Here is an 11,094-nt window from a genome sequence, read left to right as displayed (position 1 = left end):
CAACATACTTCTAAAAACCAACGCATACTACTTCTCTGCCTTAAGCAACATGATACGATTGTTGAAGAGAATAGGATTTACCCAACGATTTGTTCCTGGCAGGTCTATCTTTCTTAGTGTTGTAATTTTGGGGGCTTCTTTTGAATCAAGAAGCAGAAAAAAGACTGACTAATCTCCCTCTTCCTGAATCTCTGTTTAAAAAAAAGGAAAGAATATAGAACCTTCAAACCCATTCTGCAGTGTGTTTGTATATTACCTAATGGCCTGACATACAGGAGAACTTTCAGGAATGAGTGAATGTCCATGACATCATCAGAATAATTTGCTGTAATTTTATCACGTATTTGATTCCACTAAACCATATTACAGTGTAATGCGTTACTATTAGTCTGAATAACCTTTTAGATATTCGGAGCTGCATGATCACTTACAGTCTAGATTTTGCTGATGACTCATCTCCAGCAAAATCAAAGTAGTACAGAGCTATGCATAATACTTCTGATGCAAAAAAAAGAGAGTTGTATAAGCAGGACAAACAAAGCCTCCAGCATTTAAAGACAAGAAAACTAGGCCAGCACCAGTAAAAGTCCATTAAGTCATCCACAAGTGAGTAATTTTGACATAAAAAAAAAAAAAAAGTAGTGATTTTTAGCCTAACACTTCAAAGTAAAATCTTGATGATCGGTGTAAGTAAGATAAGGGAAGTGCTTTTTGGAAGTGAGATGTGATCTACATAGCTAGTAATGGCAAGGAGTAGTCGACAAAGTCTAATTCTACTGCTTTTGAATATTCAGCCACTTCCTTGTAAGCAAATTGTAATATATGTAATGTGTGAAAGAAAAGTGAGAAGAACCTGGTGCAGTTATGTGACAAGCGTGAAGGGGTACATATGAAAAAGGAGGTAACTGCCTTTAATATAATACTAAGAAAAAAGCATTTTTAAAATCCCTTCTCAAGAGTCTATAGATAGTTGTCCACTCCCCACCACTGAGCAATTGCAGTAGCTGCATGTTAAAAAAAGATTAACGTTATTTGGAGGAGGAGGAAAATATACTACTTTCATACATCTTCAAAATTCCGACCGTTACATGTTAGAGTAGAACACCACGTGTACCTCTGCTGAATCATAATTGCCAGCTGGATTCGTATTGTCTTCATTGAATAAAACAAAAGATTCAAGCTGATACTTAAAGCGATTTGGAATGTATTTAAAGAATTACCTTACAAGGTCAAAAAAAAAAAAAAATCCATCTACTGCACATGTGATCTGATTATCTGAATATGATCTAATTATATATTATACAAACACTCCAGAATTTATATGGACTTTTTCAATAGAATAATAGTAGCAACAGCCACTATTTCACTCCACTATGCTGTCAGCAGGAAATATGCTGGCATACTAAAGAAAGTGTCTTTGTGTAATATGTGCTTTTCCCTCAACAAACGACAACAGATACAGGCTTTTGAAAAAGTAAACCCCATCGTTTAAGTCAATATTCCTACAGCTTTAATACCATGAGAGGATATACTAATTACAGTAAGTTTATAAGCATACATCTCTTTCCTGGAGAAACTTATTGTAATGGTCGAAGTCTAATCTAACTGAATTGACATTATTTGGGATGATTCACCGGAGAATTTAAAAGGACTTGTTATTTTTGGAGAATAAACAGCATTAAAAATATTGATCACTTTTTTGCTTTTGATTGTCTCTTTTACGCAAGGTTATTTCTCCTCACATCTACACAGTGCTTTGCTGGCAAGGGTATCAATCACTTCAGGCTCTGGCTATATATTCCTCACAAACTAGAAGGGGTGAAGGCAAATTGTTAAAGCTGAGTTCTCTGATGTGTGACCTTCATTAAGCTACCTACCTGCTTGTGAGCTGCTGAAACGTATCTTAAAAACCAAGTGTTTTTCTGCTTTTGGAATATCCACTTGGCACTAATTTGCATATGTTAAAACGGCACAGTCCACCTAAGTCACTGAACAAGTTTGACCTTGCCCACATCTGCCTTCTGCCCTCTCCTTGTGGTTTTACGCTCCGCCACACCATTGGAAAGAACCCCAAATTTCAGGGACAAGCAAAGAGGTGTTTCCAACAATCTGTATGTGCCAAAGACGCCTCCCTTCCCTCCCCACCTGATTGCACCTTTCCTCTTGACTCTGAGAGTCACAGAATCACAGAATCACAGAATGTTCGGGGTTGGAAGGGACCTCTGTGGATCGCCTGGTCCAACCCCCCTGCCAAAGCAGGATCACGTGGAGCAGGTTGCACAGGACCGTGTCCAGGCGGGTCTTGAATATCTCCAGAGAAGGAGACTTGCCGTCTGGAAACATGAAAGAAACAAGTCATCCTCTGCATCCTTATTACTCCTCTTCCTCTTCTTCCTTGCTAGTTCCCACTGTCAGATATGTTTAAGTGACAGGCTAAGGCCAAATACACGTCGTTAGATTACCAGGAGGACAGAACTGGTTTCACCTCTCTGCCCTCCATCTAACAAGTCTGAGTGTTAAGTCTTTATGTCTCTGTTCAGGTTTCAAGTTACTCTTGGCATAAGGATCCAGCAACTTGTCTTCTGTTAAGAAATAAAGTTAACCTTGTCTTAAACTATTACCCAGAGAAGATAGAAAGTTAGCCTTAATGGCCAAAATTAGATAACGTGATAGCTTACAAGCCCATACGGTTACTCTGACTTTTCAGGAATCAATCACAAGGAGTTAAGTGAATGCAGCCATCCCTTCTTTACACAATAATGCTCTGTGACCTCAGGTTACGTGCTCCATCTACATTCCCTTTAATTGCATTTTCCGCAAAGCTTTCTTCAAAAAAACCCAGACCAAAGGTAAGCTGAACTCAGCCTAAACTAAGTATTTCTGCTGGAAAAAGGTGGAGCTACACTATTCTAATTCAATGCCATTAGTCAATCAAAAAACACAGTCTGAAACAGGATTTTCTGCTCCTATAAAATGTCTTAGAGTGTACTATGGCTTATGTTTTGTCAAGTGACTAATTCTGAAGGTCCATTACAGATCCTTTTCACATCAGCAATTATTTTTTGTTTATCGGTGCTCGCAAACACTTGGTTCTATTGTCTGTTACAGAATTGAGCTTGTGTGCTTTAATGCGAGCTTGACTGCTGTTTATTAAAAATCACAGTGCAGTTCTTTCTCCTGCAGAGAAAATGGGGAATTGAAAATAAGCTACTGCAGTTTCAAAGTGGAAGTGGTTTGTCCTTCGTAAAGAACTTGACAGCCAAATGGACAGTTTGTTCTGGGGCTCAAAGACATGTCACAACAGTGAAACAGAGGAGGAACCCCCACCCCAGTTCAGGTACTGCTGGGACAGTGATTTGGGACGGGGCTGTTAAGGTGTTTTTATTAAAGCAGCATCTAGTAAGAGAAACCTATTTCTCTTTGCTGAAAACATCCTAATGACAGTTTACTTCACTGGATTATCAGCAACATGCTGGCTGTGCCACCTGAATTTCAATTTCTTAATTTACAGCACAGATAAAATAGAATAGAGCTGGATCTCTGCTGCTCTCTACGCTGGGCTAGCCTTATCAAGCGTGAAGTTTGGCGCATTGCAAACCTATTCAAGTCATTATCTGTTGAGGACCTCTTGAGCCATCTCCATCTCTGCAACGTGCTGATAAGACAGCTGTTTCTGTAGCTGCAGTGTCTCTCCGGGCCTTGGTCTTTCGGTGCAAACTACAGCTTTGTCACTGTGCCCTGATGCTGTCACTTTCTCTGTTGTGCAAGCGTTTGATCCGAGCACAAAAAAGGTTGATGGCAGCGGTTGACTGGCAGGTGGCACAGGCTGAGTATTTCACAATTAAACGTGCATTACACACCACTGGAAATACAAATCCTCTACAAAGGAAGCTACCTAGGCTGCGGTGGAGCAGAAATCTGCCTTTGCCTGGTCACAGTGGGAAACAAGCAAAGATACAGTAATGTGAATAAAGGCAGCTTCTTTCGGGTGTCATATTTATCTGAATTAAGGTTCCACAATTGTCTGTAGAAAATCTGAGCAGTGTGGAACTGAGTTCTAAGGTATCCTTTTAGTCTCGATCGATAAAAGCGGAACAACCCCCTTTCCTCTCCCCATCCAGACGCTTACCTCTTTCTGAAGAATAGTTTTTATTAGTATTCAGACACTGCTGCGTGACAGAATGGAGCAGAACGTAGCAGCCTCAGCTGCAGTGTTTGTACCACTGCAATTCTACACAAGGTCCGTGTCTTACGACCACAGAGAGCCTTTGGGAGAGAAGAAGGAGGTAACGCAACCGCACACACTGCAGTGCAGAGCCCGCGCCGGTATGCCTTGTGCCAGGGAGGTACGAGTCTGTCTGAAGACTTTCTCCAAAGGCTTCATGCCCGTCGGCGTTGCTCGGTCGAAGTCACGGGACAAAACATCGTCCCGCGCTGTGAGAGTGCCCGGAGGAGTCCCCCCGGGGTGCGGTAACACGCACACCTTCACACCCCCGCGCACCGGTGTGAGCAGACAGTGCCGCGCCTGAACGCCCTGGCCGACGCCGCGTACCTTACCGGGGGGCGGGCGAGGGGTAGGCTCCCTCCCGGCGCCGTGCTCCCGGTCTCCGCGGTGCCAGCAGGCCGGGCCGGGCCCCGGGAGCCGGCCCCTGCCCCCGCCGCGCCGGCACCCGCGGGCCGGGCCGGGCCGCGCCGTCGGGCCGCGCCGCTGTCCGTGGTGCTGACGCGGCCCGCTCCCGCCCCCCACCCCCCCCACCCCCCCGGCGGGCAGCGCGCGGCGGCGCGGAGCTCTGCGCGCTCGGTTTCTCCTTTCCCGTTTCTCTCCCCCCCCCCCCCCCTCCCCCTGCCATTTTCGGTCGCTGTGAAGCCTCCTCCCGCCGGCGCGTTGCAATCGCCGCACTCGCTGCCGCTCCCCGAGCTCCTGGTCCTGGCCCGAGGGCTCGGCCCGCCGAAAGGAGCGGACCCTCTCCCTCCTCCCCCCGCAGCCCTCCCGCGTCCAACGGCTGCTTAGCACGCCGCGCACGCGTTAGCTGAAGGCTATGTCCAGACAGTCAGCTACCGCTAATCATAAAGGCTTCTTTCCAGACATGCTACCTCAGCAAAGGGGGACTTTGCAGGAAAAAAACAAACATGTTTTTCCTGGGAGAGGGGTGAATTTGGCTTTCCTTCTTCTGCCGTCGCCGGCATCGCGGGCCTGCGGAAACACACTGGAGACGGGAAGGGCCGGTGGCGAGACAGTTCACTCGAGCAGCTATTTTCTGCCCAATTTCACTTTAGCACTCTGTATCGACAAATGTGACAGGCATGAGTGCATTATCGGTGGAGATATTAAGCCTCGAAAGAAAACGCATAAAGTTTGGCTCTTGTCCCTAAGAGCTGGTCGCTAATTACAGCTGGAGGATTGTTTCTTTTCAGGGGGAGAGGGGTGGAGATGAAATCAGAATCCCGAGTGTCAGACCTGACAGGGAAGCTGCTGAGAGCAGAGTCCTCTAATTCCCCGGAAGTTCAGAAAGACACGCTTGTGGTTTCTAATACCACGTATTTTGGCTTCTCCTTCAAGCCAAGTTTCTTTAGCTCTAAGACCAGCTGTGTATCCACAAGATTTTTTTAATTTTTTTTTTTTTGTGGGGGGGCAATGCATTCAACTGCTTATGAATTTCACAGACCTTATTTATTTTCTCCCTTTCTTCCTTTCTTTCCCTTTTTCTCATCTCATACATCACTGACGTTCTGTCATTTACTCAAACACATTCAACACAAACTGGACAAGGAAAGTTACCAGCAGCTAAGTCCAGTAATTCCAAAGACAGCAACAGAGCGCACTGGTTTTACTGATGTTTTCTACTCAGTCTCTGCTCTAACTCATGCTTCAAAATTCAGCCTAGAACAAATAATGGCTTTTTTTTTTCCCGAAAGATGTATGCAAAGCTTGTTGATAGATGCACTCACAGCACAAAGAACACGAGCAAGCTCGTCGTTAATTGTGGCATCATCAGGGGACTTTCAAAATCGGTTTTGCCGTATCAGAAGGTAAAAGCTGCCATAGTCAGACAAGAGCGAGCATCGGACATAAGCTGAACAACAGTGCAGGCTCAGAGGACCTACTCGAGTGCTAACAGGCACTGCTGAGAGCGCAATTCGCACGTGCAGCTCTGCAGACTGCGTGTGAACAGACACCACTCTGTGCAGGACTCCTGCACACACAGCTTTGAGGGAGCAGCCACCCCTGCCCCCCTCTTCACGCAGCCCTCGGAGCTGCTAGCTTGGCACTTGTTCCACCAGGGAGTTGTTCCCTTTTTCGGAGCGCTGCTGATTCCAAGCGTTGGTGATAGGTTGTAAATAATCAGCTAAAGACTGCGCATTCTAGAAAAACACCAAGGCACACTCGGTGTAGAACAAATTACCTGAAACGGAACATCAGGCCCTGCACAAGGCTTGGCTGCTGTCACAGGGGTAGGACAGGGAGAACGTCAGGAACAGGTGACACACACACAACCATGTTTTCTCTTTCATCGTGCCATTTATCAGCCCCCAAGGACGCTCTCCAGAAGCACTACTTTACGTCTCCGTTTGAAACCGCACGCCTCGTTATTTTTGCACCTTGCTACATGCAAATACCAGAATGTTCTAAGTAAGCACTTGCCTTCTGCGAGGCGCCAAGTGCTTTGCCCTGGGGAACACACTGCACGCACTCGTGCGTTGCGTGCCAGCAGAGGCACAAAAGAAAAGCCACGTCTAGGACGCGCTTCAAACTCCAGAAAAAAATGACAATTTCAATGAAAAAAAAAAAATCAAGGGATCAAGTGCAATGAAGGTCAAGCAGTACAAGGAGTAAAAGGCTCGGTTCTGCATGCCGCGCAGGTTTCTTTTTTTTCTTCCATACACACACCATTTGCTCCGCAAACGCTTCTTCTCCGAGCGAGACGTGGGAATCAGCCGCACGACGAGCAAAAGCTTTTTTTTTCCTCCTCCTCCCCCCCTTCCTCTTTCCCTTCCCTCCTTCTCTCCCCTCTTTCCCCCCGGAAGGTCTGCTGCAGGGAGCACCGCTCCCGGCCGGGCAAACCCCGCGGGCGGCCCCGGGCAGCGGCGCAGCTTCACGCGTGGGGTGCCGCGGCCGCGGCTGCGCGGAACGGGGGAAGAAACCACCAAAACAAGACAATAAAAAAAGAAAAGGTAAAGCAGAAAGCTGAGCAGGGCAGTTTCTTGCACCCCCCCACCCCCGCACAGGGAGCCGTGTCCGCGGGCCCCTCCGCCACGCCCCGCCCCGCTCCCACGTGGCCGGCCGAGCAGCCGCGCGCCGCCGCTGCCCCACGCAGCTGTGTCCGCGCCACCGGCCCAGCGCCCCGCCCCGCCCCACTGGCGCGCGGAGAGAGGGAGGGAGGCGCGGGGCCGCCGCGCCGTGATGCCGAGACACGCGTGGCCGCGGGCCGCTCCCGCCCGCCGGACCCCCGCCGTGCCCACCCGCAACCGCGGACGCGGCCCCCAACCGGGGGCGCCATGGAGGCCTGCCGGAGTGGCGGCGCGTGCGGCCAATGGGCGGCCGTCGCCTCGCGGGGGGGCGGGGCGAGCTGGCGGCTGACGGGCCAATGGGGGAGCGCGGCGCCGCTGTGCAGGCCGCGTTGCGCCGGGGTGCGGAGACGGTGCCGCGCGTGGCGGCGGGGTAGGCGCGGGGCGGGAGGAGGGGATGGGGGGGAGGGGTGGGGCGGGGGAGAGGGGGGGCGAGGCGCAGCCGCCCACGGACACCCGCCCCCCGCGCGCACCCCCGCGACCGCGCCGCCGGTCACGGCGCGCACACGCACGCACCCCGTCGCGGCGGCGGGCAGGGAGCCGGGCGGCGGGGCCGCTATAAATCTGCGGGGCGGTCCGCCTCCCTGCACGGCGCAGCACCGCACCGCGTCGCGTCGCGTCCCGTCCTTCCTCCCCCCCGCGATGCAGCAGCTGGCCCCGGCGGCGAGCCGCTAGGAAGGGACCGGCGGGCAGGGAGAGAGCGGGCGGGCGAGCCCGTCCCCGAGATCGCCCTTCCGCCCGCGTCCCTTTGTTCCCCCGTCCCCCGCCCGCTCCCTCCCCCGCTCCCTCCCTCCCTCCCGCGCTCGGTGCGGCGGGGCGGCGGAGGGAGGGCACTCCTGTCACTCCCTCGCCGTTTGAGTTCTCCCTTTTTTTTATTTTCTTGATTCCGATTTTTTTTTCTTTATTTTTTGATATTTTTTTCCCTCTTTCCCCTTTCCCCCCAGGACTCGTTGGGGGAGGGGGGGCGAGGATTTTTTTGTTTCGTCGCTTTTTCTTTTTTTTTTTTTAATTCCTTTCAGAACTGTCCCCAATTCAGCTCTCGAGAGAACTACCCACCCGCCTCCCGCTCCTGCTCACTGGGAGAACCGCACCGTTACTTTTCTTTTTTTTTTCTTTTTTTTTTTTTTCCCCCCTCTTTTTTTTGGTAATCCGAGGAGAGGGAGGTAAGTGGTGGCTCGGTCCTTCCCGTGGTGGCGGTGGGGGTCGGGGCTGCATGCCGCCTACAATGACGTCGGCTCTACCTGCGTCGACGCCCCCCCCCCCCCCCATGGCTCGTCGGCGGCCGGGGCCGGGTGGCTGGAGGTGCCGCGCACACGCGTGGAAAAGCGGCCGCGCCGTCCCCTACCCTGTCCCGGCTCGGCCGCGAAGTTCCCGCCGCCCCCGCGCGGGGGGAGCCCCCCGTGGGGACGGACCCGGATCGCTTTGAGGAGATCAACCTGCCTTGGCGGATTAGCCGGGATAAACACTTCCCCCCCGACACCCCCCCCGCTTGTAATTGCATTAGCCGCGCGGCGCTGCGTGGCTCTCCCGCGGGGCGAGGAGGCGGCCGCGGTGTCACGGCGCACAAAGGGCCGCAGCGGGAGCGCGCGTTGTCAGCGGGTGCGGAGGAGCCGCGCGGGGTTTCCCCGGGACGAGCCGGTCGCCGTCGGGGGGGGTGGGGGCTGTCCGTGTCTTTTCGTGGAGGTGAGTGAGGCACTGCCGGGGAGGGGGGGGGATGCGCGCCCCTTTGTTCGGGGCTCTGCGCGGGAGGCGCAGGCGGGGCGGCGTGCGCGGAGTTTGCGTGGCGGCGCCGGTCCCTGTCCGTGGTCCTACCGGGGCGGTGCGGGGCGCGGTCCCCGCTGCGCTCGGGGGAAGTTTGGCGGCCGGGGCAGGATCAGCCGGACCTGTTCGGTCAGCGGTGTGTTTCGACCGGCCTTGGGGCAGACCGAGCCGCGCTGTGTCCCCGTCCCCCCCTCCCGCACCCCACCCCACCCCGGGGACGGGACGCCCCTCCCCGTGACACCCCCCGGGCGCTCCCGGCGGGACGGGACCGAAGGAGCGGAGCTTCCGAGGGCCGCCGTCGGGAAACGGGACGGTGCTGCCCGCCGCGGCGGGGGCTGCCCGGAGGGAGCAGCGGGGAGGCGAGCGAGCGCTGCGGGGGCCCGGGCCCTGCTCCTGCCCCGCACCGGCGGGAACGGCGGGGGCCAGCCCCGCTGCCGCGCGCTCCCCGCGCCGGCAGGGCCCAGGGGCGCGGCGCCGCGGGCGCGGGGCTCCTTGAGTGGCCGCCGGCGGCGTCAGTCAGGCGGCGGCCGCGGGGGCGGGCGGTGGGCGCCTTTATCAGCCCGCCACCGCCCTTCTCCTCTCCGTTCTACGGCGGGGCGGCACCGGCGGCGTCAGCGGGTGAGGCGCTCGCGGGGACCCCACTTCCTTCCCCGTAGGGGCAGCGCGGGTTCCCGGGCCGAGGGGGGCTGTTAGGGCGCGGGGGGTGGTAGGGAGCCGTCGGCGTGAGGTCCCGGCGGAGGGGGCGGCGGGACGCCGGGCCTCGCTGCGGTGCAGGCGTGGAGGAGAAGCGGGTCCAGAGCGGGGAGTTCCGGGGGGGGGGGGGGAGGCTGAGCTAGGGGCCGCTGGTGCCTGGGCAGGACCCCCAGACCCGGCGTGCGCGGAGACCCCTCTCTCTCCCTGGCTGCTGGAGGTGGCCGGTGTTTTTCCGCCGTGTTGCGCTCCCAGTTGTAAACTCCGAGGCGTTCGCGGCGTTGATGCAGGAAGGGGGGCTTCCTGTTGCAGACCGGGTTTGTTGTGGGGTCCGTGTGTGTGTGTGTCGTTCCTCCCCCCGAATTGCTTTTCTCCCTTTCCCGTCCTCGATGGGTCTCATGGCATTTTTTTTGTTCTACCCTTTAGGGTTTTCTGAGCGTCTCTCCCCACCCCCCGGTTTCCCGTGCGGTGCTAATTGGGCGAGTTTAGCACCTGTTCTCCGGACAAAACACTGTTCAGTAAACCCTTTGTTTTGTCTGCAGCGTCCCCCTGAATGGCTTTCTCTCCCCACCCACTCCGTCCGCGGGGCACTGCCACTCGAGCGCGGCTCCCGTTCTCCCGCTGCACCCCTCGTTTCCCGCCTTGTTCGGGTCTGACCTTGGCCGAACCGTGTTGCGGATGCCCATCGCGGTGCATCTGCCGCCGGCTCGGCTGCTGGAGGAGCGCCGGGGCAGCGCCTGGCGGGGGGGGGGGAGAGGGGTGCGGGTGCCGGCTCCCGGCGCACCGGTGCGGCTACGGGTGGGGGGGCGGGGGAGGTGCGGCGGGGCCGGAGGAGGGTTACTGGGGGGGGGAGGGGGGACGGCTCAGGTAGGTTGCACGTTTGTTACCCGCTTTATTTTATTTATTTTTTTTATTTCGGGGGTTTTAATTTCGGCGCGGCCGCCCCGGTGGCACGGGGCGGGGAGGGGGAGCCCCCGCCCCGTAGTCACCTGGGCCTGGCGCCGTGTGCGGAGGGGGGGGCGCGGTTTTGCCCACCGCGGGGTCCGAGCAGCTCGGCATCCCCGTCTGCCTCCGCTGACCTACAGGTGTGATTCGTTAGAGTAGCGAAACTCGTCTTTATTGAAGAAAAAAAAAAAACCTCAAAACTACCCTGCAGAAAGTAAGCGAAGTGGTCTTACTCCAGCCGATGTAGCTGGCGTAGTCGAAGCCCGCAAGACAGACGCGCCGCTGTACCTGCGGAGCGTCGAAGCGCGCTGGCGCCGCAGCGGCGCAGGGCTCGGGCGCCCGCTCCCTCGGAGCTGGTGGCTGGCACAGGAGCAGCCCCCGAGGAGCTGGGTGTTTCACAACGCGCATGTG

General features: G+C 55.2%; 1 protein-coding gene across 12 annotated transcripts in view; it reads left to right on the top strand.

The window, feature by feature from the left end:
* Positions 1-7,591: 7,591 nt before the first annotated feature.
* The window catches only part of ELAVL2 (ELAV like RNA binding protein 2), a 93,897-nt gene continuing 90,394 nt past the window's right edge, over positions 7,592-11,094 (top strand). For 5 of the 12 annotated variants that reach the window (XM_075411385.1, XM_075411384.1, XM_075411386.1 and 2 more), the window contains exon 1: positions 7,592-7,660. The gene's annotated coding sequence lies outside the window, so the exon portion shown is untranslated. Of the gene's footprint in view, positions 7,661-8,206; positions 8,451-9,608; positions 9,667-11,094 lie in introns of those variants that run through there. The other 7 variants (XM_075411388.1, XM_075411392.1, XM_075411380.1 and 4 more) reach the window with 7 other exon arrangements.

The sequence above is a fragment of the Opisthocomus hoazin genome, chromosome Z (genome assembly GCF_030867145.1).
Source record: "Opisthocomus hoazin isolate bOpiHoa1 chromosome Z, bOpiHoa1.hap1, whole genome shotgun sequence".
NCBI lineage: Eukaryota > Metazoa > Chordata > Aves > Opisthocomiformes > Opisthocomidae > Opisthocomus > Opisthocomus hoazin.
The sequence above is the reverse complement of the archived record's forward strand: the minus strand, read 5'-3'. Positions and strand labels throughout refer to the sequence as shown.